The 23728-nt window shown below is 36.7% G+C and overlaps 1 protein-coding gene across 6 annotated transcripts in view; it reads left to right on the plus strand.

Moving 5' to 3' along the window:
• SLC4A10 (solute carrier family 4 member 10) overlaps nt 1-23728 on the plus strand; it is a 336246-nt gene that overhangs the window by 100483 nt on the left and 212035 nt on the right. The window lies entirely within an intron of this gene.

The following is a 23728-nucleotide window of genomic DNA, read 5'->3' on the forward strand; positions in this document are numbered from 1 at the left end:
TGGATCTCCTTGCAGTCCAGGGGACTGTCAAGAGTCTTCTCCAACACCACAGTTCAAAAGTATCAGTTCTTCGGTGCTCAGTCTTCTTTATGGTCCAGATCTCACATCTACACATGACTATTGGAAAAACCATAGCTTTGACTATACGGACCTTTGTTGGCAAACTAACGTCTCTGCTTTTTAATAAGCTGTCTAGGCTTGTTTTAGCTTTTCTTCCAAGGAGCAGGCATCTTTTAATTCCATGGCTACAGTCACCATCTGCAGTGATTTTGGGGCCCAAGAAAATAAAGTCACTCACCGATTCCATTGTTTCCCCAAAAATTTGCCATGAAGGGAGGTGGGTAGAGAAGATGCAAAAACCTTATTTCTCTGGAATCCCAGGCTGGTGCATGCTGCCCAGTAATGCTTGTTTTCTTGAATTAAAACAATAGAAAATTATTTACAAGTTCTTTTGGTTTGTACAGTACGGTAGTTAAGCATCCAGACTGCCATGATCACTAGATTCTAATCTTAGCTACACCACTTACCAGCTGTATGATTGTGGGCAAGTTACTTAACCTTTCTGGGTTTTGGTTTCCTCAGTGTGATACAGACATAGTAATGGTGTCTGTGTCAAACCATTGTGAAGGTCAAATGAGCTAAGGCATGTAAAGCACCTTAAGAGTTCTGAAATATACTAAGCATACTACTGCCAACGTCACTTAGTGGCAGACATTATTATATACATTCTTAGAGCTAGGATGAGCTATTGGTAATGGTCATTGTGAGTTTAATTTTGACCTCTCACCCTCGTTCTTCTTATCAAGTAAGAAATTCAGCTAAAAACACTTCATAACAGAAGATTACTGAGTCTTTGGGAAAGACAGCTTAACAGCAATATCAGGTCTCTTTTTTAAACTACTAGTTAGAGATTAAAATTAAGGAGTAAAAATCAAGGTTTAAATAAAATAATAGAGAAGTTATAGAGCTTAGGTTTAATCACCTGAGTTATTTTTTAAATCGTAAAAAATATCCTTGATGAAGACTTCACTCAAATTTATACACAGCTTGTTTTAGCAATTTTATTTGTTAATGAAAATTTATATTCTAGATGAAAGACTAAAATGAAATATATTATAAATACAATACTATATATGAATACAACAATTCAAGTTCCTGTTTGATAGAGTATAATATTTTGAATTACTGATGCTTATTTAATGTAAAGACATCAATGTGCTTAAAACTGTCGAGCTCCTAAGTACAAGTGTGTACTTTGATGCTTGGATGAAATCTAAATCTAAATCTTAAGTACTCTTGTGTTACATTTTGTGACATTTTTGCATTTTAGTTCTCTTCTCTTGAGCAATTTTCTCAATGTGCAGCTATTTCCCCGGAATTGACACAAGGTCGATCAAATTTCAGCACAAAGCAGTTTGTTAAAGCAAACAAAAAGCCAAACATGCAAACCCTGTGGTATCGCAGAGAGCACAGTACAGGGCAAGGATGGAAAGACCAGTAGGTCCTTGCCTTCAGGAAACCATAGATAGAGAACTGTAAACACTAAATACAAATGAGTGCCTTAGAGGTTCAAAAATGAGATGAAAGAGGCATAAATCATTCTGCTGAGTTCAGCTGGCAGAATATTTCAAGCTAAGTGAGGAGAGGGAAAGAAAAGCTCGATGGGGAGCTGGGGAAGTATGTCAAGGGGCATATGAGGTAGACCTTGAAGACTGGCCAAGACAGGAGAAAGGTCATTTTGGGTAGAGGAAATGACATGAGCACAAGTTGGGAGACAGGAAGCAAATAATATGTTTAAGTAGCATGGAATATTTCATTTTGGTCTATAGCCCAGTGAGGTAACTCAGACTATCAAAGGAAAGATTTGTTAGGACCAGATAATGTAGAATCTTGAGTGTTAGATTATGAATTTCTAAACTGAGAACATTTCTGTGCTGAACTACTTGTTTTTGGGAATAAATAAAATAAAAGATAAAAAAAAACAGCACCTATATTTTGCAGTCATATTCAGAACTCTAACCCTCCTGAGACTTTGAAAATGAAAATTAAATTCCTGAGTAGATTTAGTAGTTAGTAGACAAGGTAGGGGGTAGAAGCAAAATGAAGGATTTTAATCAAATTCTCTATCAGAGTTGCACGTGAGAGCATTTCTCAGTTTGTCCACAACCACTCAGGAGTCCTAGATTTCAGACCCTAAGAGACCTCCTGCTTGTCCCTGATGTAAACTCCATTTTATTGTTAAGTAATCAGCTTTAGTTTTGGCTTTATTTTAGACATTTCCTAGACCAAGGACAATCTACAAGGATCATTTTATTTTTATTTTTTTAGAAGGATCATTTTAATACAATGAATATGCATGTCACTATGGTGAATATTTGGATAATAAAGACTTTGTCTTAGGAAAAATTGGAAGGAGAAATTGCTACTGATAATCATGGAAGTTACAGGGATATTTAAGCTCTGTTCATTGCTAATATAGCAATGATAAAGTAAGTGTCATTGCTAATACCTTTAATATCACCTCTAAATTTTCTATTCCATACAGCAGAACTTATTCATTATTGTCTGAGGTTAGTAAAAAGGCTGGGTAACCTCCAAGAGCAGATCTCCCTCAGGTGTGATATCTGAGATATGACTTTTGTTATCAGGAAGATAGCATTTGTACATGGGAATTGAAAAAATTGGAATTGAATACTCTCATTTAGTACATCATTCATATAAAGGATGTCAGAAGTAAACATGGAATTCCACAGTGTGAGTAAAAATGAAACCAGACACTGTTGCTCTTCTGGCCCTTTATTTAGAGCAATAGCAGACCCATGTAATTGAGAATACTCAGTTTCTTTCTGTAGAATACTGCATTATTTGAAAAACCCATTTTTCTAGAAGTTCTCAGGAAGTTGTTCATATTATTCCTGTGACTTCAAGTTGCTTGGGAAATAGCTATACATATGGTAGTGGCCCAGCAAATTTTCCATACTTATTTTAGAACCATAGATCCATTTCTGGGAGAAACTTTGGAGAATACTGGATTTTAGTTTTTTTTTTTCAAGTTTTAAACATTCAAACACTTTTTACTTTGCTTGCATGCTCAGTCATTCAGTTGTGTCCGACTCTGTGAACCCATGGACTACATAGCCTGCCAGGCTCCTCTGTCCATGGGATTTTCCAGGCAAGAATACTGGAGTGGTTTGTCATTTCTTCCTCCAGAGGATCTTCTTGACCCATGGATCAGACTCATGTATCCTGTGTCTCCTGCACTGGCAGGTGGATTCTCTATCCCTGAACTGCCGGAAAGCCCTCCTTAAAAAACAGATAAAAGACATTTACTGAAATGATCCTTTCCTTATCCCAAGTCTTTTCAGTTTCAGTTTCATTTCAGTCGCTCAGTCGTGTCCGACTCCTTGAGACCCCATGAACAGCAGCACGCCAGGCCTCCCTGTCCATCACCAACTCCCGGAGTCTACCCAAACCCATGTCCATTGAGTCGGTGATGCCATCCAACCATTTCATCCTCTTTTGTCCCTTTCTCCTTCTGCCCTCAATCTTTTCCAGCATCAGGGTCTTTTCCAATGAGTCAGCTCTTCGCATGAGGTGGCCAAAGTATTGGAGTTTCAGCTTCAACATCAGTCCTTCCAATGAACACCCAGGACTGATCTCCTTTAGGATGGACTGGTTGGATCTCCCTGCAGTCCAAGGGACTGTCAAGAGTCTTCTCCAACACCACAGTTCAAAAGCATCAATTCTTTGGCACTCAGCCTTCTTTATAGTCCAACTCTCACTTCCATACATGACTACTGGAAAAATCGTAGCCTTGACTAGATGGACCTTTGTTGACAAAGTAATGTCTCTGCTTTTTAATATGCCATCTAGGTTGGTTGTAACTTTCCTTCCAAGGAACAAGCGTCTTTTAATTTCATGGCTGCAATCACCATCTGCAGTGATTTTGGAGCCCAGAAAAATAAAGTCAGCCACTGTTTCCACTGTTTCCCCATCTATTTGCCGTGAAGTGATGGGACCAAATGCCATGATCTTAGTTTTCTGAATGTTGAGCTTTAAGCCAACTTTTTCATTCTCCTCTTTCACTTTCATCAAGAGACTCTTTAGTTCTTCCTCAGTTTCTGCCATAAGGGTGGTGTCATCTGCATATCTGATGTTATTGATATTTTTCCTGGCAATCTTGATTCCAGCTTGTGCTTCCTCCAGCCCAGTGTTTCTCATGATGTACTCTGCATATAAATTAAATAAGCAGGGTGACAATATACAGCCTTTTTTATATATTTTATATATATTTTACAATATACAGCCAAATCTTTTAGAAAACTATAATACAGGAATATAAATAAGTTATAAATAAGTTAAAAAGACAATTGAATAATCTTTGATCAAATTTCTCTTTATAAAAGGCAACAGAGCTTGTAAAATATTGCAATGCAAAATATGCTGCATATAAATGTATATTATCTACTTCTAGCCATTCCTTTTTTTGGTCAAAATTTTATTCAAACTCATAATAATTTATTGAGTTTATTGTGTAGTGTGGAGGGAGGCAGTATAGCGCAGTAGTTAAGAGCCAGAGTTATGGAGCTGGATTTGTTTAGATCCTATATCCTCCACTTACAGACATAGTTTATTTTAGTAATGTTATCTAATCTCTCTCTTCCTTAGTACTGTCATCTATAAAATGAGGATACTAATGCGCTAATCTCTAGGCTTGTAATGAAAATCAATCAAATTAATGAATTCGTATAAGTAAATTACTTGAAACAGTGCCTAGCTTAACAAATTTTGCTTATTAAAATTAGTCCCCACTGAACTAGGTAAAGTTGAGGAGAAAGCTACAAAAGATAAACAAGATATAAAATAAATCCATCACTTGAAGGAGTTTGTGTGTGTGTGTGCTCAGGTGTGTCCAACTCTTTGCAACCTCATGGACCCTAGCCTGCCAGGCTCCTCTGTCCATGGAATTTTCCAGGCAAGAATACTGGAACGGGTTACCATTTCCTCCTCCAGAATCTTCCTGACCCAGTGAGCGAACCCCTATCTCTTGCATCTCCTGCGTTGGCAGGCAGAGTCTACCACTAGATTCACCTGGGAAGGAATTTACATTTTCGTATGTGTGAAGTGTCATATATAATGTTATACATATACATGCATACATAAATACACATATTTAGTACATATGTATGTATAGTGTGTTAGTTGCTCAGTCGTGTCCGACCCTTTGCGACCCCATGAACTGTAGCCTGCCAGACTCCCCTGTCCATGGAATTCTCCAGGCAAGAATACTGGAGTGGGTTGCCTTTCCCTTCTCCAGGGGATCTTCCCAATCTGGGGATTGAACCTGGGTCTCCTGCATTGCAGGCAGATGCTTTTGCCATCTGAACCACCCAATAACACCCATATATACATACATACACACATATTATATATAATAGCTTGTCTAAGATCAAAATTGCCTGCAAAAGATAAAATGATATGGGGTTCAAACCAGGAAGTCTAACTGAGCTCTTGCTCTTAACTACTGTGTTACATATATGGCTTAGAGCTATATACATTCAAATTAGATTTTAAATAGCCATGTATAAGTTCATATATTGTAAATGCCAAATTGAGACGAGAGACATTAAGGTAAACTGAAAGTGCTGTGGAAGACTTCATGGAAGAAGGGTGAAAAGTTTCATATGACCCACTCTTTGATCTCTTTTTTACTGCAAATAACATGTGTAAAGTCTTTAGCATAGTTTCTACCATAGGTACTCAATAAATTATAGTTGTTATTATTTCATAATCTTTCTGATAATTTCTTCTAAATCTCCCCTAATTGGATAATGTGCTGTTTGAAATCCTTAATTCTAGTCTATTCTCATGACTTAAATTACCCACCAGTGATTCTTAATTGTAATTATGAATCAAAATCAAGTATCTAGCTTTTAAAAAATATTGATACTTCAGGCTTATTTCAGAAGTACTAAATAAAATCTATGGATTTATAACCCATGTTTTTATATTTGCAAGAAACTTTCCAAGTGAATCTGATGGGCAGCCAAAATTGAGAACTGCTGTTTTACATGGTGATGATTTGCAAATCTGTACCTTAAATCTGCACCTTAACCTCTGTCTAGTGTTTCAGACATAGCATCTCTGCTCGTTTATCTTATCAATATCTCAAACTTGGTATGTCCTAAGCAAAACTTACTATTTTATCTTCAAAACCTCTTTGTTTTTCCTAGCATGATGACCTAGTAATAATTCTCAACTTTTTAATCCCAACCATAGGTCTAATTACTCACCAAGTTACGTAGATTGTTTCTCCTAAGGAGCCCAAAATTTACCTTTTCTTTCCGTTCCCATTGTCTTGACCTCAGTGTAAATTCACATTCATTTCTCACCTGGACTATTGTAGTCATTTCTTAATTGGTATTTCTTTATCTTCCCATTGCTCATCTCCAAAGCAGCCTACTCACCAATCAGCTGCCAGAGTATTCTTTCTAAGATGGAAACCAGGAACAGATATTTCCCTACTTAAATTCATTCTAGGGCTCCCCATTACTTTCATAATTTTTGGAGTTCAGATAAGTGAGAACATGCAATATTTATCTTCCCCTCTGTGACTTATTTCACTTAGCATAGTGCCCTCAAGCTTTATCCATTTCACTGCAAATGGTAAGATTGCCTTCTTTCTCATGGCTAAATAATATTCCGTTGCATTTACTCCATTCACTCATTTACTGATGTACACTTAGATTGTTCCCATATTTTGTATATTGTCAATAGTGTGGCAGTGAACATGGGAGTGCAGACACCTCTTTGAGACAGTTATTTTATTTCCTTCGAATACATACCCAGAAGTGGTACTGCTAGATCATATGGTAGTTCTATTTTTAATTTTTTGAGGAATGAGGAAGTGACATTTAAACTTAGCCATTTTTAGTTAAACTCACTCTAAATTCTACTAGTTAGACAGAGACAGGCTCTCTCAAACCTTTTAAAATGCTGTTCTCTTTGCCTATAATGTCTTTAGTCCCTCATTTCACTTGTTTTACCTGGTTAACTATTTCTTATATCTCAAGATTTATTTATATTAAGCACTGTCTCCTTTTGAAACATTCCTTCATCTCTTCAGAGTGAATTAGATGTTTTTAACATGTGTTCTTATGGATTCTAGTATTTACATTAAATGAAGCCCAGTACATGCTGTATTGAAGCCATTGATTTTCCTGTCGACTGTGAGCTGTTTCAAAGGCCAAATGTCTTTAACTTTTTCACACTAGCACTACTATTGTTTCTGGCACACTGTAACTACTTAATAAATTTTTGTTGAATAACCAAATGGGTAATGAGTATGAAATGTTTGTGAAAACATATAGTCTAGGTCACTTTGGACACCATTAGGAATTTATATTCACTGAGGTGTGTAAGTCTTTCCCATTCTCTATTTCCTCTATTTCTTTGCATTGATCACTGAGGAAGGCTTTCTTATCTCTCCTTGCTGTTCTTTGGAACTCTGCATTCAAATGGGTATGCCTTTCCTTTTCCTTTTCCTTTTCCTTTCGCTTCTCTTCTTTTCTCAGCTATTTTTAAGGCCTCCTCAGACAACCATTTTGCCTTTTTGCATTTCTTTTTCTTGGGAATAGTCTTGATCACTGCCTCCTATACAATGTCATGAACCTCCATCCATAGTTCTTCAGGCACTCTATCAGATCTAATCCCTTGAATCTATTTGTCACTTCCCCTGTATGATCATAAGGGATTTGATTTAGGTCATACCTGAATGGTCTGGTGGTTCTCCCTACTTTCTTCAATTTAAGTCTGAATTTGGCAATAAGGAGTTCATGATCTGAGCCACAATCAGCTCCCAGTCTTGTTTTTGCTGACTGTATAGAGCTTGTTCATCTTTGGCTGCAAAGAATATAATCAGTCTGACTTTGGTATTAACCATCTGGTGATGTCCATGTGTAGAGTCTTCTCTTTTGTTGTTGAAAGAGGGTGTTTGCTATGACCAGTGTGTTCTCTTGGCAAAACTCTATTAGCCTTTGCCCTGCTTCATTCTGTATTCCAAGGCCAAATTTGCCTGTTACTCCAGGTGTTTCTTGACTTCCTACTTTTGCATTCCAGTCCCCTCTAATGAAAAGGACATCTTTTTTGGTGTTTTCTAGATGGTATTATAGGTCTTCATAGAACCGTTTAACTTCAGCTTCTTCAGCATTACTGGTTAGGGCATAGATTTGGATTACTGTGATATTGAATGGCTTGCCTTGGAAATGAACAGAGGTCATTCTTTCGTTTTTGAGATTGCATGCATGTACTGCATTTTGGACTCTTTTGTTGACTATGATGGCTACTCCATTTCTTCTAAGGGATTCTTGACCACAGTAGTAGATAAAATGGTCATCTGAGTTAAATTCACCCATTCAAGTCAGTTTTAGTTTACTAATTCCTAAAATGTTGATTTTCACTTTTGTGATCTCCTGTTTGACCACTTCCAATTTACCTTGATTCCTGGACTTGACATTTCAGGTTCCTATGTAATATTGCTCTTTACAGCATTGGACTTTACTTCTATTACCAGTCACATCCACAACTGGGTGTTATTTTTGCTTTGGCTCCATCTCTTCATTCTTTCTGGAGTTATTTCTCCACTGTTCTCCTGTAGCATATTGGGTACTTACCGACCTGGTGAATTCATTTTTCAGTGTCTTATCTTTTTGCCTTTTCACACTGTTCGTGGGGTTCTCTACGCAAGAATACTGAAGTGGTTTGCCATTCCCTTTTCCAGTGGGCCACATTTTGTCAGAACTCTCCACCATGACCCATCAATCTTGGGTGGCCCTACACGGAATGGATCATAGTTTCATTGAGTTAGACAAGGCTGTGGTCCATGTGATCACATTGGTTAGTTTTCTCTGATTATGATTTTCAGTCTGTCTGCCCTCTGATGGAGAAGGATAAGAGGCTTATGGACGCTTCCTGATGGGAGAGTCTGACTGAGGAGGAAACTGGGAATTGTTCTGATGGGCAGTGCCATGCTCAGTTCAGTTCAGTCATTCAATTATGTCCAACTATTTGTGAGCCATGGACTGCAGCATGCTAGGCCTTCCTGTCCATCACCAACTCCTGCAATTTACTCAAACTCATGTCCATTGAGTCGGTGATGCCATCCAACCATCTCATCCTCTCTTGTCCCCTTCTCTTCCTGCCTTCAATCTTTCCCAGCATCAGGGTCTTTTCAAATAAGTCAGTTCTTCACATCAGGTGGCCAAAGTATTGGAGTTTCAGCTTCAACATCAGACCTTCCAATGAATATTCAGGACTGATTTATTTTAGGATGAACTGGTTGGATTTCTTTGCAGTCCAAGGGACTCTCAAGAGTCTTCTTCAACACCACAGTTCAAAAGCATCAATTCTTCAGCACTCAGCTTTCTTTATAGTCCAACCCTCACATCCATACATGACTACTGGAAAAACCATAGCCCTGATTATGCAGACCTTTGTTGGCAAAGTAATGTCTCTGCTTTTTAATATGCTGTCTAGGTTGGTCATAACTTTTCTTCCAAGTAGTTAGCATCTTTTAATTTTATGGCTGCAGTCACCATTTGCAGTGATTTTGGAGCCCCCCCAAAATAAAGTCAGCCACTGTTTCCACTGTTTCCCCATCTATTTGCCATGAAGTGATGGGACCAGATGCCATGATCTTAGTTTTCTCAATTTACTGGGCTATACTCAGTAAATCTTTAATCCAATTTTCTGTTGATGGGCGGGGCTGAGTTCCCTCCCTTTTATTTGACCTGAAGCCAAACTATGGTGGAGGTAATGAAGATAATGGTGACCTCCTTCAAGAGGTCCCATGCATGCACTGCTACACTCATTGCCACTAACCTGCAGCAGGCCAGCACCGACCCTTGCCTCCACTGGAGACTCCTGGACCCTAATGGGCTATTCTGAGTCCATCTCTTGTGGGTTAACTGCTCCTTTCTCCTGGTCCTGGCGCACATAACGTTTTGTTTGTGCCCTCCATGAGTCTGTTTCCCCAGTCCTGTGTAAGTTCTCACAGCTCTATGGTGGGGTTAATGGCAACCTCCTTCAAGAGGGCTTATACCATACCCAGGTCCATTGCACCCACAGCCCCTTCCCCTGCAGCAGTCCACTGCTGACCCGTACCTCCTCAGGAAACACTCAAACACTGTTCTGTCTCAGTCTCTGTGGGGTCTATGGGTCCTGGTGTGTACAAGGTATGTCTGAGCCCTCTCTTGCGGGTATGGGGTTTGATTCTAAATGCCATTTCACCTCTCCTACCATCTTGCTGGGGCTTCAATGACTAGAGATCTCTTCAAAAAAATCAGAGATACCAAGGGAATATTTCATGCAAACATGGGCACAATAAAGGACAGAAATGGTATGGACCTAACAGAAGCACAAAATATTAAGAAGAGGTGGCAAGAATACACAGAAGAACTATATAAAAAAGATCTTCACGACCCAGATAATCATGATGGTGTGATTACTCACCTAGAGCCATACATTCTGGAATGCGAAGTCAAGTAGGCCTTAGGAATCATCACAAGGAATAAAGATAGTGGAGGTGATAGAATTCTAGTTGAGCTATTTCAAATCCTAAAAGATGATACTGTGAAAGTGCTGCACTCAATATGCCAACAAATTTGGAAAACTCAGCAGTGGCCCCAGGACTGAAAAAGGTCAGTTTTCATTCCAATCCCAAAGAATGGCAATGCCAAAGAATGTTCAGACTACCACACAAATGTACTCATCTCACACGCTAGCAAAGTAATGCTCAAAATTCTCCAAGCCAGGCTTCAACAGTACATGAACCGTGAACTTCCAGATGTTCAAGCTGGATTTAGAAAAGACAAAGGAACCAGAAATTAAATTGCCAATGTCCGTTGGATCATCAAAAAAGCGAGAGAGTTCCAGAAAAACATCTATTTCTGCTTTGACTATGCCAAAGCCTTTGATTGTGTGGATCACAACAAACTGGAAAATTCTGAAAGATGGGAATACCAGACCACCTGACCTGCCTCCTGTGAAACCTGTATGTAGGTCAAGAAGCAACAGTTAGAACTGGTGGTGGAACAATGGACTGGTTCCAAATTAGGAAAGGAGTACATCAAGGCTGTATATTGTCACCCTGCTTATTTAACTTATATGCAGAGTACATCATGAGAAATGCCAGGCTGGATAAAGCACAAGCTGGAATCAAGATTGCAAGAATAAACAACAATAACCTCAGATATGCAGATGATACCACCCTTATGGCAAAAAGTGAAGAACTAAAGAGCCTCTTGATGAAATTGGAAGAGGAGCGTGAAAAAGTTGGCTTAAAGCTCAACATTTAGAAAACTAAGATCATGGCATCTGGTCCCATCAGTTCATGGTAAATATATGGGGAAACTGTGACATACTCTATTTTGCGGGGGGCTCCAAAATCACTGCAGATGGTGACTGAAGCCATAAAATTAAAAGATGCTTGCTCCTTGGAAGAAAAGTTATAACCAACCTAGACAGCATATTACAAAGCAGAGACATTGCTTTGCCAGCAAAGTTCCATTTAGTCAAGGCTATGGTTTTTCCAGTAGTCATGTATGGATGTGAGAGTTGGACTCTAAAGAAAGTCGAGTGCCGAAGAATTGATGCTTTTGTACTGTGGTGTTGTAGAAGACTCTTGAGAGTCCCTTGGACTGCAAGGAGATCCAACCTGTTCATCCTAAAGGAAATCAATCCTGAGTATTCATTGGAAGGACTGATGTTGAAGCTGAAACTCCAATACTTTGGCCACTTGATGTGAAGAACTGACTCATTGGAAAAGACCCTGATGCTGGGAAAGACTGAAGGCGGGAGGAGAATGGGACGACAGAGGATGAGATGTTTGGATGGCATCACTGACTCAATGGACATGAGTCTGAGTAAACTGAGTGAGTTGGTGATGGACAGGGAGGTCTTTTGTGATGCAATCCATGGAGGTCGTGAATCGTCAGACGTGACTGAGCGACTGAACTGAACTGAGCTGAACTGATTCCCACTGCTTGTAAGATAGCTGGCATATATTAAATTATTAGTAAATATTAACTCAATGGGTGCATTATGTTATGTAAGTTTAAGAATACTAAAGTATAAGTTTATTGAGGGGTTGTGCTGTGAATTAGGGATTACAAAAGTGATAATAGTTACAATGAACTATAACAGTAGCATAATAAATATTAATAATAGAATAATTTTAAGAAGATATTATTACCCTGGTAGATATTTTCTGAAAGGATAGCAAAGATAAAGGAAAATCAGGATAATTTTTGTAAGACTACAAAGTAGAATACCCACAGCTAGTTTTCCTTTCTCCCAAAATCCCATGAAGAAAAGAAGTAATGATATTTTAACCTTTTTTCTATACTAAAACTATATTAAGGTGTGGAGAATGGGAGAGGAAAAAGAAAACAATGGCATATTTTGTCAGTTGAAAAACAGGAGGAAAATGCCAAGTGATGTGGATAACAGAGAAAACAGAATTGTTAACTGGCAGTGGCAAGAACTGAGAAACAGCCCAGTCTATACTGAAACATCCTGAAAGGCACCAGATACCTCTGAAAGAGAGAATCAAGCTGCTAGTGTATTGAATTGAAACTAAATCATATTTCTGGATTATCTTCCTCCTTCACTTCAATCAACTGGCAAATATTCCAATGCCAGTCCATCAGTAGACTGAAGTTTTATTCTATGGAGGGGGTAAAGTAGAATCTCTTTGGACTGAGAAATCCAGGAACAGATAAATTCATAAAACACCATATTAAAAACAACTTCAGTAAGAATACTGTGATCCCAACTCTCCTCCATTTTGCTTCTTGAAAGTTGACAGCCAGGTCTTCATCTGCCAGGCAGGATAATAAAAGATCCAAGTGAACTCAACAAGCTCAGGAGGAATGTCCCAGACATATTGACATCAGGGTTCCCCCAAGAAACAACCAAACCAAATCACTTTACAATATGCTCGAAGCTGACAAACCCTATCCAAATACATAGGGCTTCCAATTCACTTTTTGATTTCATCTTTGTACATATGAGCATGAAAGCAAAGAATCCAAGACCTCCGAGGAGAACTAACATAAAATATAGAGATCAATTACCTTTTTTTTGAATTTGATATGAAAAACAAAGGTAACTAAAGAAAAAGTAAACAAGTAGAACTACATCAAATTAAAAAGCTGTTTCATAGTAAAGGAAACTATAACAAAATGAAGAGGCAACCTACTGAATGGGAGAAAATATTTGCAAATCATATATCTGATAAGGGAAGAATATGTAGAGAACTCATACAACTCAGTAGCAAAAAGAATTGGATTAAAAAGTGGGCAGAGCACCCAAATAGACATTCTTTTTTTCCACAGAAAATGTGTGGACACCTAACAGATACATAAAAAGTTGCTCACTAATTGTCAGGGAAATGCAAATGAAAGCCACAGTAAGATATCACTTCACACCTGTTAAAATGTCTGTTATCAAAAGACCAACAAATGGCAAGTGTTGGAGAGGATGTGGAGAAAGGGAATCCCTATGCACTGTTGGTGGAAATGTAAATTGGGGAAACCACTATGGAAAACAGTATGGAGACTCCTCAAAATTAGAACTACCGAATGTCCCAGCAATTCCACATCTGGGTATTTATCCATAGAAAACAAAAGCACTAACTCAAAAGGTATGTATGTGTATGCCCATGTTTAAATTTATCTTATTTTAATTTTATTTTTCTTTATATCTTTCAGTTTCTTGGCTCAGGACTCCTTCTTGCATCTCAGACATTCTTTCTGGGATAGTTTTATTTCCTCCTGATGTATTTACTTAGAAGTTCCTTTAGAAAGGGTGCCTTAGTGATAAATTCTCTTAATTTCTATTTGTCTAAAGTACATTTCTTGAATGATAGCTTAACTAAATATTTACTTCTAGATTAGCAATTTTTTTCTTAGTATCCTGAATATATTATTTTACTGTCTTCTGGCTTCTATTTTTGTTAGTTTGTCATTCCTTTGTAGGTAATCTTTTTTTTCCTTGCTGCTTTAAAAATGTGTCATTCTGCAGTTCCACGTGATATGTGTATGTGTGAATTGTCTTTTAATTATTCTGTTTGTAATTCATTGTGATTCCTGAATCTGAGGATTCATGTCTTCTATCAATTTTGGAAGATTTTCACCTATTTTCAAACAGTACTTCTTCATTTTCTCTATTCTCATCTTCTAGAACTCCAAGTATATGTTAGACTTTATCATATTATCCCTCATTTAAAAAATATCTACTTCATATTTTTCTCAATGTTTTTCTGTGATATATTCTGTATAATTTTTTCAGATATTTTCTCCAATTCCTTAATTGTCTCTCCAGCCCACTGTTTTACCCATTCATGGAATTTTAAGTTTCAAGAATATTATATATGTGTGTGTGTGTGTGTGTGTGTGTGTGTATAAAAGACCTACAAGACAGATGGAGGCTTGTAAGGCATTTTATATGCAAGCAATGTGAAGAGAGTAAAGACAGCATGAAGCAGCAGCAGGAAATTTAGCAGCAGTTAGCATCATTTTTCTGGGTACAAAATTGTGTTAATCTGGAGAAATGAGGATGTAAGAGGACTTAGTGACAAGGCAGGAGGTGAGAATTCAAAACAAGCAAACAAATCTGGAGGATCACATGGGCAAACAACACAGAGACTCAATTATGAAGAATGATTGCCCATTAGAATATTTTTGACTAATTGAAATTGTTCTTAATGTCTCATACACTTTTTATCCTTAAACCATCAGATGTAAGGCCCCCTAGGAGGCCTGACAGGAGAGATAGTATTCTTTGAATCACAGTGATGGTAATAAATACAGTATCATATGTTGTGATGAAGGTAATCCTGAGCCAGAGATAGCTTAGCATTGGAAGATTTTCATCACTAAGCTTCTCAACATTTTAACATTTCAGTATTTCAAACCTGACTCTAGACTACTTCATTTCCCTGTCATAATTCTGTAGTCTCTAATAGGTTTTTAAAATTTGCATGGGTGAACTTTTCCAAGTGAAAAAGAGAAAAATCTTAAAATTTCTACATGATGATTAGTTTATGCCTTCTTATCCCTATTCCTATGACAGAGGGTTTTACTCTCCAATTCTTATTCTCAGTTCTATTTTTTCTTGTATGTATAAAGATGAAATAACACATTGACTTTGCATAAGCAAATGAAACCTAATTGCCACCTCCCCAATCAGATACTTTAGAAGTGGACTCACTGCTTTTTTATTAAAAAACACCAGAAGGAGAAAGATTTCTTGTGCTACTTTAGAATACATATATTTCATATAATTCAGTTAGTACAGTGTATAAATTAGATGGATTGAACTTATATTACCATGAAATGGTATAGTCTACATTTTATTTTTTTATACTCTACATTTTAAAGTAGATACAAGATTTAAATACCTAATTTCAAAATAATATGCTAGTAAAAATATATGGGTACATTTATTTTATTGAAATATACTAAATGAAACTCAAAGTTAAGCCTGATATATGCTTAGATTTCAGTTCAGCTAGTATTTATTAAACTCTTATGAAATGTTAATCTCTGAGCTGATGCTTTCTTATCTATTGCACTGTGTAATACAGCGTAATATAATTAGAGGTTAAACAATGGACCTTTTTCAGTTTGTATAGTGCTTTAGCTCACATGGAAAAATGAAAAAAAAAAAATAGGATGTCTCCAGAGTAAATATGGACACATATAGTGAATAGTAACACTGAATTCAGGTGTTAATGTTCACTTTTTATATTTTCACAATTTGAAATAAAAAGTAATGAGATGGATAAGAAAACCAAGAAGTTAAAATTCTGCATGTTTTCAGTGAAACAGTAGCAACCCATTAATAAAGCAAAGTATGATAATAATGTGGTATGTGAGATGTTAAAGTTATAGAAAACATGTTTTAACATTTGTGAAGTGAATAAAATCAACCTTCATTTTCTGTTAAGTATTTTAAAATTAATGAGAACTGACAAGTTTGGAGCCCTTAGAAATAATGTGGCTTTCAGGTGATGTTTATAAAATACATGTGTCTGTATGTTCCTACTCATTCTTAAATCAATACTGGAAAATGTTTCATTAATATTAACCAATATATTAATCCATAGGTTGAGAGAGACCCTGTAAACTAAATTAAAAGGTAATTTCTGTTTAGAGCCTCATGGCTAGAAATATATACATATATTACTTCTTTGCAAACGTTTACTACTTATATTTGATTAGTTACTCTTTTTATTCCCTTTTGCATATCCAGAAGTTTATTCTCTCCCTTATTTTTCATTTATTTCATAAATTAAACATTCTTGAGTTATCTGTGCTACTGACAGTTCTTTGACGATTCAGTCTCCTCCCTACCACTTTTTCCTCTAATCTTCATTTAACAGTACTTTTTGTTAATCATAACATTTTTTGAATTGTATTTTATTGTTACAGATTGTTTTTATACAAAAAGATTGTTTGTATATTTGTAAAAATACAGATGTGATTATATTTATTTTTTTAGGTGGTATGTGTTTTTTATTCAAATATAGTTGCTTTACAATGTCATATTAGTTTCAGGTATACAGAATAGTGATTCAATATTTTTATAGATTATACTTCTTTTAAAGTTATTACAAAATAATGGCTACATTGTCCTGTGCTGTATAATATATCTTTGTTGCTTATCTATTTTATATATAGTAGTTTGTATCTTATTACTGCCATACCCCTATCTTGCCTCGCCCCCTTCCTTCTCCCAGTGGTAACCACTAGTTTGTTTTCTATGTCTGTGAGCCTGTTTCTGTTTTGTTGCATACATTCATTTGCTTTATTTTCTAGATTCCACATATAAGTAAAAACGTAGTATTTATATTTCTCTGATTTATTTCACTAAGTATAATACACTCTAGGTCCATGCATGGTGTTACAACTGGCAGAATTTCATTCTTTTTATGGCTGAATAATATTTCTTTGTATATACATACCCCATGTTCTTTATCCATTCAACTGTTGATGGACACTTGGGTTGCTTCCATATCTTGGCTAGTGTAAATAATGCTGGTAAAGCAATCTTGAGAAAAAAGAATAAAACTGGAAGTATCATGTGTCTTGACTTCAGACTATGACAAAAAACTACAGAAATAGAAACAGCATGGTACTGACACAAATACAAACACATAGATCAATGGAATAGAATAGAAAGCTCAGAAATAAAGCCATTGACTGTGATCAATTATTAATAGACTATGACAAAGGGGGAGAAAAACAACTGGAGAAAAGACAATCTCTTCAATAAGTGATGCTGGGAAACCTGGACAGCTTCATGTACAAAAATGAGATTAGAACATTTCCTCACATCATATAGGAAAACAAGCTTAAAATAGATAAGATCTAAATGTAAGACTTGAAACCATAAAACTCCTAGAAGAGAACATAGGCAGAACACTCTATAACATAAATGGTAGCAATATTTTTTCTTTTCTGGATCTGTCTCCAAAGACAAAAGAAATAAAAGCAAAAATAAACAAATTATACCTAGTTGAACATTAGACTGTTTTTGACAGATATTTTGTAGTCAAAGTTCTGTGGGTAGGTAGCCATTTTGATTATATGTTCATGTCTACAAATCTTGATGTCATAGTATTTAATCATTAAAATAGATGTGACATGTGAATCAGAGTCATAGCAAGAAAGAGACTGTCACTCAAAAAGTGTGAGAAAAAAATTTAATGAAAGGACTTATTTGGATGCAATATATACACTACCATATATAAAAAAGATAATTATTAAAGACCTACTGTATAGCACAGGGAAATCTACTCAGTTCTCTGTAATGAAGTATATGGGAAAAGCACTGGTCATAGCAAACACCCTCTTCCAACAACACAAGAAAAGACTCTACACATGGACATCACCACATGGTCAACACTGAAATCAGATTGATTATATTCTTTGCAGTCAAAGATGGAGAAGCTCTATACAGTCAGCAAAAACAAGACGCAGAGCTGACTGTGGCTCAGATCATGAACTCCTTATTGCCAAATTCAGACTGAAATTGAAGAAAGTGGAGAAAACCACTAGACCATTCAGGTATGACCTAAATCAAATCCCTTATGACTATACAGTGGAAGTGAGAAATAGATGTAAGGGACTAGATCTGATAGACAAGAGTGCCTGAAGAACTGTGGATGAAGGTTCATGACATTATACAGGAGACAGGACTCAAGACCATCCCAAAGATAAAGAAATGCAAAAAAGCAAAATGGCTATCTGAGGAGGCCTTACAAACAGCTGTGAAAAGAAGGGAAGCAAAAAGAAAGGGAGAAAAGGAAAGATATACCCATTTGAATGCAGAGTTCCAAAGAATAGCAAGGAGAGATAAGAAAGCCTTCCTCAGTGGTCAATGCAAAGAAACAGAGGAAGACGATAGAATGGGAAAGACTAGAGATGTCTTCAAGAAAATTAGAGATACCAAGGGAACATTTTATGCAAAGATGGGCTCAAAAAAGGACAGAAATGGTGGGGACCTAACAGAAGCAGAAGATATTAAGAAGAGGTGGCAAGAATACACAGAAGTACTGTACAAAATAGATCTTCGTGACCCAGATAACCACAATGGCGTGACCACTCACCTAGAGCCAGACATCCTGGAATGTGAAGTCAAGTGGGCCTTAGGAAGCATCACTAGGAACAAAGCTAGTGGAGGTGATGGAATTCCAGTTGAGCTATTTCAAATCCTGAAAGATGATGCTGCGAAAGTGCTGCACTCAATGTGCCAGCAAATTTGGAAAACTGAGCAGTGGCCACAGGACTGGAAAAGGTCAGTTTTCTTTCCAATCCCGAAGAAAGGCAATGCCAAATAATGCTCGAACTACACACAATTGCACTCATCTCACACGCTAGTAAAGTAATGCTCAAAATTCTCCAAGCCAGGCTTCAAAGTACGTGAACCATGAACTTCCAGATATTCAAACTGGATTTAGAAAAGGCAGAGGAACCAGAGATCAAATTGCCAACATCCGCTGGATCATCGAAAAAGCAAGAGAGTTCCAGAAAAGCATCTATTTCTGCCTTATTGACTATGCCAAAGCTTTTGACTGTGTGGATCACAATAAACTGTGGAAGATTCTGAAAGAGATGGGAATCCCAGACCACCTGACCTGCCTCTTGAGAAATCTGTACGCAGGTCAGGAAGCAACAGTGAGAACTCGACATGGAACAACAGACTGGTTCCAAATAGGAAAAGGAGTACGTCAAGGCTGTATATTGTCACCATGCTTATTTAACTTATATGCAAAATACATCATGAGAAACGCTGGGCTGGATGAAACGCAAACTGGAATCAAGATTGCTAAGAGAAATATCAATAACCTCAGGTATGCAAATGACACCAGCCTTATGGCAGAAAGTGAAGAAGAACTAAAGAGCCTCTTGATGAAAGTGAAAGAGGAGAGTGAAAAAGTTGATTTAAAGCTCAAGATTGAGAAAACTAAGATCATGGCATCTGGTCCCATCACTTCATGGCAAATAGATGGGGAAACAGTGGAAACAGTGGCTGACTTTATTTTTCTGGGCTCCAAAATCACTGCAGATGGTGACTGAAGCCATGAAATTAAAAGATGCTTACTCCTTGGAAGGAAAGTTATGACCAACTTAGACACCATATTAAAAAGCAGAGGCATTACTTTGTCAACAAAGGTCTGTCTAATCAAGGCTATGACTTTCCAGTAGTCATGTATGGATGTGAAAGTTGTACTATAAAGAAAGCTGAGCATAGGAGAATTGATGCGTTTGAACTGTGGTGTTGGAGAAGACTCTTGAGAGTTCCTTGGACTGCAGGGAGATCCAACCAGTCCATCCTAAAGGAGATCAGTCCTGGGTGTTCACTGGAAGGACTGATGTTGAAGCTGAAACTCCCAATACTTTGGCCACCTGATGCAAAGAGCTGACTCATTGGAAAAGACCCTGATCCTGGGAAAGATTGAGGGCAGGAGAAGAAGGGGATGACAGAGGATGAGATGGTTGGATGGCATCACTGATCAATGGACATGGGTTTGGGTGGACTCCGGGAGTTGGTGATGGACAGGGAGGCCTGGCGTGCTGCAGTTCATGGGGTCGCAAAGATCAGACAACGACTGAGCGACTGAACTGAGCTGATATTGGAAAAGAATTTAAAAAGACATATATGTATAACTGATTCACTTTGCTGTATGCCCAAAACTAATACAGCATTATAAACCAACTATACTCCAATAAAATTTTTTTTTTAAGTGTAGGCAGGATAAAGGGTTATCAAGTAGGTTTAATCAAATTCTGGAAATGTGCAACAGCTGGAAACTGTTTCTACTCCTAGGCCTAAAGGAGCAAGGAAGTAGTTAATGCAAACCAGTGAGATCTATAGCTGTAGAAGTCACATGACAAGATCTTTGTTCTTTAATAAAGGATCACAGTCATTTTCAAACTATGGTCCAACAGGGGCCATGTTTCCCTGGGTCCAACTCTGTAGTCCTTGGTCATTATGGGAAGCTAAAAGTCAAGGGATCCTAGTAATGCAGTTTGTGAAGAAACAGAGCATGGAGAATGAGTGGAAAGTGGATCTGTAAGGATTAGTAGAGAATATATGAGACACCATAGTATGCTAATATCTGATATTTTTTAAAAAGGCAGAAAAAGTGGTTACTTTTTAAAAAATATGATAAATAGTTATAAGGAAGAAAAAACTCTGAATTAAAAAAGAACTGCTTTCTCCTCTATTAATCCATTTTCAGATGAGATGAGAATTATCAAAAGGACATGAAAAAGTTTCAGTTTTCCTGCCCAGAAGATTGCTGTTAGATTTTGGCTTGTAAAACTAGAAAAGTTTATTTCATTTATGACTGTGCTCAAGAGCCATGGTAAATCAGAAAAAGATTTTTTTTTTTTTTGCATACTCTCAGAGCTGATGATATTTATAAACAATTCTAGAAGAAATTTCTGTGTGAATAAGTTCGTCTATCCCAGGGTCATAGTCTATACCAATGTTTTTCAAATTGCAGGTCATAAGCCATTTTTCAGTCCTTAAATAAATGTAATGGGTAGTAATTAGTACTTCTGAATGAAGTAGTATACCCTTGAACAGAAAATATCAGAGTGCCTTGTTTATAGTAAGAATAAATGCTAGTTTGCCAAACTTTTGATTACATGTATATGAATATGAGACTGTGTTGGGATACGTATTTTTCACTATGGACCATGTTCCCCTATCCAATTAAAACACTATTTGCTGGGCTCAACCATCTGAAAAGTGTTTACCCAACAGTATAGCAAAGGTGAATTGTATTGAAAGGCAGTGTAATATATTTACGTGTTGTCTCTCTAACACAGTGCTAAAATTTGCTCCTAGATGAGTAAATATTAATACATATGGAAATTAAGGCACATTAATATATATCTATCTGATTTTCACCAATTCTAAAGATAATGACAGTTCAAGATGAAGTAAAAATTTTACTTATTGCTCTATTTGGGATTACCACATCACTGGACCCAGCGCCATATGTTGCTCTGCATTTCCCATTATCACACCTCATGTTTACCTGCTCCTGGTATTATGGGGGAAGGGAACTACTCTGCTAAAAGTCTTGAATAATATCAAAGCAATCTTTTGAGCTATAGCCAAAGTTGAGGAATTTCAGTGTATGTATTAGCATTAATCTATATCTTGGGAATTTTTAACTGCAAATATGGAACAACTAGGAATATTTAAAGAGGATAATGTGAAACTACAAAATGAGTCACTTACATTGAGTTATATTCATATTCTAGCTTCTAGTTCTTTCTTTTTTAAAGAAAAATTAAAATTAGGTCACTTTTGCTTGTAACCTGCATAGTAATTAAACAATCAGCTATTTCCTATTTAGATTCTACTTCTCCTTCTGATGCAGAATTTTATTTTATCTCAATATCTTAACATTAGCTATTCAAGAGAATTATCTTTTGTATACAGAGAGTATACATGCTTTCTATAAATAAGGGGAAAAAACATTTTGTATAAGTTGAAAATTGCTTCAGGTCTTTGAAATCAAAATCAAATATTTTTTGTATGGGGAAAACATCTTCATATATTCTATATAAAGCTTTCCATTTTGCAGTTGTTTTCAGACACTGCCATTTTGAGTTATAGTGGAACAGTGCTCTTTCTGACCTTTGAACAAGGATGCATGACTTAGCTTTTGGCATTCTTCCTAACAACACCCCAGAGGGCAGAGTTGTATTCCAATGTGACATATATTTGAAAATGTCTTGCACAGAGAATAAATTTCATTTGTAAATGTATCAAGAGCAGATTCAAAATAGGCTGAAGCTTGCATTTATTTGGTTCAGGAAAATGATATGTCTCGACTTTGGCTATTGCTATTATTGCTTAAACCAACAGATTTTCTTAAACCTTGCCAAACAGAAGAGCAATGGGTCCTGAAATCTATCTTCATTTTAATTTTTTCTCTCATTATATTGTAAGTTTCTTTAATTCTGATTTCAAAGACTTTACCCTGCCTTGTGTCAGCACAAGTTGTCAGAAAGACAACAGGGCATAAAGCATGTCCTTCTGCTACATATTTTGCTGCATTTGAAGGATTTGAGAGCTGATCATTTTAGATTGAAATATGTCTATAATCTGGGTTTCCCTGGTGGTTCAGACGGTAAAGAATCTGTGTGCAATGCAGGAGACCAGGAGACCCAGTCCCTGGGTCAGGAAGATCCCCTGGAGAAGGGAATGGCAACCCACCAGTATTCTTGCCTGGAGAATCCCATGGACAGAGGAGCCTGGTGGGCTACAGTACGTGGGGTCGCAGAGTCAGACATGACTGAACGACTAACACTTTCACTTTTTCCATGTCTATAATCCTACAGCTGAAAGTACTGATTTGCTCAACATAGAGGACAAATCTTTATTAAGATTATGGTCAGGAATTAAAAGACTTTCAAAGAAGAAACAAAAATATTTTACTTTTCTAATAGTTATAAACTTGAATAAGCTTAGACATAGATCTTGGAAGATTCGTTCAACTTTATTCTACCTTTTCATTTCTCCTTTCATGCCCCATGTTCACTTTTAAGGCAATTTTTACATAGATGTTCACAATCAGATACAAGTTGTAAATAATCTGTATTTCTCTTCATTCAGTATTTTGTATTTTGTCCATTCCTACATGGTCAAAATGGAATATGCTTACACCTCCTCCATTATTTTACTGAATACCTAAATCACTGAGTCTACTGTTTTGAGTATGTGTACAGTGTTCAAAATACAGAGCCTATGTCCAGTTCTTCTAAATAAGTAAAAAAATTTAGAGAAACTGAATGAAGGTTTAATGCATATGATTGTAATTTACAGTTTAATTTGAATAAAATGCATTATACTGAAGCAAAGTCACTAGAGTTGTACTTTATTTAGTAATTGCTACTAATTGCTTTCAAGAGGTTAGTTCTCCTCAACCATGTTTATAATGGCAATGGAATTATTTGTCCCTGCCATAGCATTAGTGGTGTTAATATTACTGATTTTCACATTTCTCTTGTACAGTTCAAAATGTCATCTTGTTAACAAGAATTCTTTATCAGAGATAAAAATGCATGTTACTAAATTGACAGGATAACTATTTGTTTTCTATTTTTCATCTCACTAACAAATGATGCCAACTAGAATG

This window comes from Cervus canadensis, chromosome 15 (genome assembly GCF_019320065.1).
Source record: "Cervus canadensis isolate Bull #8, Minnesota chromosome 15, ASM1932006v1, whole genome shotgun sequence".
In the NCBI taxonomy this organism is placed as follows: Eukaryota; Metazoa; Chordata; class Mammalia; order Artiodactyla; family Cervidae; genus Cervus; species Cervus canadensis.